At 41.2% G+C, this 4,454-nt stretch overlaps 1 protein-coding gene across 1 annotated transcript in view; it reads left to right on the forward strand.

Annotated features, from left to right (window-relative positions):
- The window catches only part of LOC106774331 (bifunctional protein FolD 1, mitochondrial), a gene marked incomplete in the record, with an annotated part of 11,877 nt that overhangs the window by 5,651 nt on the left and 1,772 nt on the right, over positions 1–4,454 (forward strand).

The raw sequence follows: 4,454 nt of genomic DNA on the forward strand, positions 1-4,454 counted from the left end.
TATTTAGCATGGTACTAGCCCTTTCTCCTCACCCATCATTGTGGTCAAGAAAAAAGATCTCACAAGGTGCTCTTGTATAGATTTTTGAGCCTTGGATACACTAGTAAACCCTTTTTTATAATCATTCAAAGTATATTATAGGAAAATCCGATAATTACTAATAATGAAGAATATCCCTATTCATGAATTTACATATTTCCATAATTTCTAAGATAAAATCATATCTTTACAGCCAATATAGCGAAGGATAGATTTCTCATTCCTACTACAGATGAGTTAATAATTGAATTATTTGGGGGCACCCATTTCTAACAACTAGACTTGAGTTTTGGTTATCACCAAATTCTAGTTAAGCCAAAACATAGATAAAACTATCTTTTGTACGCACTAGGGGTTTACAAGTTGTTGGTCATGTCCTTTGGGCTCATTAATGCACAAATTACATTTTAGCGTCTCATGAGTCATGTACTCAAGAAGCAGCTAGGCAAATCAAAGCTTGTCTTCTTTGATGATATACTAGTTTACAGCCATCACGGTCCAATCATCTAAATTGGGAGGAAGTTTTACAACTTCTTAACAACATTGTCTTTTTGCATAGCAGTCTAAATGTAGTTTTGGTCTTTTTAAAGGATGGGCTACTTGGGTCAGAGTTTCAGTGTGGAATTGAACCAATCTAAGGTTAAGGTTGTTTTAGATTGGTCGAAACCTACTTCTATCAAACAAATGCATAGTTTTCTCAGTCTCACTAGTTGTTGAGTTCTCTGTATGTAGAGGCTGATGTACTATTTCAAATGAATCAGTTTGAATAAAAGTCTTCTTTCTTTCATATTAGTTCTTTCAAGTTGGCATCATAGCTTCCGTTCTTGGGAGCCCTACTTCCACATTTCTTCTTTACTGTCTTAGTTATGGTTCCTTTTAGGATTTCCTGAAGTACACTCATTTCCTTTAAATGTTGGACTTGCCTGAAGTGCACCCAACTTGTGGTTATATCACCGTTCTTGCACTCATTTGCCGCCCACCGGAGGTGCTTCCGAACCCTTGTTGGTGCTTATGCTAGGCCCTTGCCAGAGTTGCTGCCGAATCCTTGCCAGAGCTGGTGCTAGACTTTTTCAAGAGCCATCCTCGGACCTTTTTGCTGTTGTCAAAATTGTCGTTGATGCCACTGTTGCCACATCCGAAGCTTTTTGTCTTATTGTTATCTTTTAATAAGAGGGGGCTAAGGATTTTCAATTCCTTTTGCACAATCTTTACCAAGAAACCATGGGGGAATCGAAGGATTCACAATTAAATAACATAGACTGTGCGATTTGACTAGTTGTACTTGTTTCTTCCTCAGTAGGAAATTGAAATCTGAGTTTTTGAGATAGAACGAGGAAAGGTTTGGGGAGTGGAAGAGGTGGGAATCAAACTGATCATAGCTATAGATGGATGTAACGAGGCTCTGGATATCATGTTAGAAAACCTTTAGAAACTATTTAAAAAGGTGGGAAATAGAGAAAGAAGTTGAATCTTTAATTTTCTGAATGAAAGAGTCAGTCAAGAATTTATACAATGGATGGGTAGTTTCAAACTGCTTCTGATAGCTAACATACTTGTAACTGATAGTTGTTACTATTGAATATATTGAAAAACTAGGTATAGGGTTAATCTCCCTTGTGTAGAAAATACACATAGGGTAATATATTTATAATAAAGAGAATGTGGACTCCTCCCCCACAAGATTGATAGTGTTATGCATTTCATGGTCGTCATCCTGAATTTACTCCTCCCTCACAACCATCTACTGTGGATCCTCCTCCATCTGATAGTGCTGACAAATATGCTCTCTTCAATGAATTTCTTAATTAGCATAGGGACATGAGCGGCAATAAATATGTAAAAATAACATAATTAACATAGGGACATGTTTCCCTAATTAACATGGGGATATGTTTTCCTAAACGCGACATATCTAACAAGAATAACAAACTACCAAGCAGATGAATTAGAGATCTGCATCTGTTCAATACAATAAAACTCTACTCGAAACTAATATGTAGTTGAAGAATAAAAAGGAGCAAGAGAGAGAGTCTAACAGACAATATGCTGAACACATCAGATAGATAGGAGGAATTCAGTGTAAAAGGTGGAGGTTATTGTGATATGCTGTAAAATCCCTTTTCTCCGAGGATCTTGTTAAGAAGTTCGCTAGGATAGGCTCTAACCTGGTTTTGATACCATGTTAAGAAGTGAACTTTAAGCTGAGGTTTGTAACGTGAGGTTTGCACCCCACTTATATATTATAATTTGGCCTTATCTCTAGTCGATGTGGGACTTCCAACAGATTTTTTTCTTTCTCTTCTGGAGATAATGGTATATGTACCCTTGTTCAACCTTGAATTCCAGCATCTTGATAAATCCAAGTATTTGGCATTTGAGGATTGAAGAGAATTTCATTCCATTTTCTGTGGCATTATAGTTTCTGTTAGGTTCTTTAATCAAGAACCTAATGGAAACTCACTTCACACACTCAACACACGATACAAGAATGTTGAATAGCTTCTTTATTCATAAAGCAATCAAGATACAGATGCAGAGAGCTTAACCTCCTTCGATCAGGACAAACAACTCATCAAGCCCCCAAAGTTACAACCAAACCCCTTATATACTAACCTCCTAACTACCCGTCCTAATTGCCGAGGCAGTTAGGCTGTGTACCGACTTTCCTTCTACTATATACAAGTAATGGCCTAACAATATCCCCCTCGTCTAAAACAACCTTGCCCCCAAGGTTGAATTCAGGATATTGTTCCTGAATGGTAGCCACATCTTCCCAGGTTGCTCCCTCACGACCCCCTTCTTGCCACTCGATCAGAACTTGTGGTACTGCAACTTCACCCAACTGTCTCTGCCTCCTTTCCAAAATCCTCACGGGCCAAAACGTAGGCCCCTCGGCTTGCAACTCCACCGACAATTCCTTTTCTACTCTTTTCTCTCCCACCGCCTTCTTCAGTTGAGACACATGAAAGATTGGGTGAATCCTTGATGTCTCTGGCAACTGTAGACAAAATTCAACCTTTCCCACCTGTTGTAACACTTGGAAAGGTCCAAAATAACGTGCTGCGAGTTTTGGATGAAGACGTGTCAGCATCGTGTCGGCATGGAAGACTGCTTGTGGGTCCTGATCCTTAAGTAAACCCAGTCTCCCACCTTGATATCCGCTTCTCTCCTCTTTATTTGCTTGATTAACCATTGCATCTTGCGCCTGTTTCAGATGTTGTTGTAGTTCTAGTAATCAAATCTTGCGCTACTATCTCAACCGTTGTCTCTCCTGGAATAAATCGACTCAAAGCTGGTGGGGGACGTCCATATACGATCCCAAAAGGGGAACATCTCGCCGTCGACGACCCTTCCCTTCTGGTCGTTCCAGCCCCTTCTGCTCCCCCGGTACGAGTCATGAAATTACGATCACCGTCGCTCCTAACGATCGTCGACGCGGCTCTCGTGCTCACGTAATTCACTTTAACCCCGTTCCAAATTCCTCCGTGCGTGCTGTTCATTGTGTCTTCAACATCCCTCACAACCCTTACCGCGATCATGAAATCTTGGGGATCTTGGATTCGTACTTGACCTTTAATAATCTCCTCTTGTAACCCAGCTAGGAAGAATCCCAATATCAACTCCTCAGAACAACCCCTGGGTCTGACCCAATAGTATCTCAAAACTCTTGACATATTCCTCCACCGTGCCCTCTTGCCTCAATGTGGCCAACTGTTCGTACACGGTTCCCTTAAACCCACCTCCGAAGCAGTTAATCAGTCCAACCTTCAGACCCGCCCAAGAACGGTTCTTTGTTTTTTTCCCTCCAATACTTGAACCAATAACTCGCGCTCCCCTCCATGCTAATGTAGGCCAATTCCACCTTATCTTCCTCCGTCACCTTCTGGATGTCAAAGAACCGTTCGGCTCGGTTAATCCAACTATGCGACTCCACTCCTTCAAACGACAGCAGTTTTACCCTTTTCCGCCAATTTTGGGGTATTCCCCCATTGTCAAGTCTTTTGGGGTTATTGTTCACAGAGCTGCTACTCCCTTCAGAGCCACCCCCTTGATTATTGTGACCTCCACCCATCACCCTCATCAGTTGCTGAAGATCGCGCCTGATCGTAGCTGTCTCCTCCTTAATTCCCTCCACCGTGATCTCCAAATTGTCCAATCTTCCCTCCGACGAACTTCCCATCGCTGATTCTTCTCCCTCTTGATTCGGCAGGTCGGACCAAATGTTAGGTTCTTTAATCAAGAACCTCATGGAAACTCACTTCACACACTCAACACACGATACAAGAATGCTGAATAGCTTCTTTATTCACAAAGCAATCAAGATACAGATGCAAAGAGCTTAACCTCCCCCGATCAGGACAAACAAGTTCCTGACAAACAAGTTCCTGACAAACAATTGTTATTCACTCGTCAAC

The sequence above is a fragment of the Vigna radiata genome, chromosome 9, assembly GCF_000741045.1.
Source record: "Vigna radiata var. radiata cultivar VC1973A chromosome 9, Vradiata_ver6, whole genome shotgun sequence".
Taxonomy (NCBI): domain Eukaryota; kingdom Viridiplantae; phylum Streptophyta; class Magnoliopsida; order Fabales; family Fabaceae; genus Vigna; species Vigna radiata.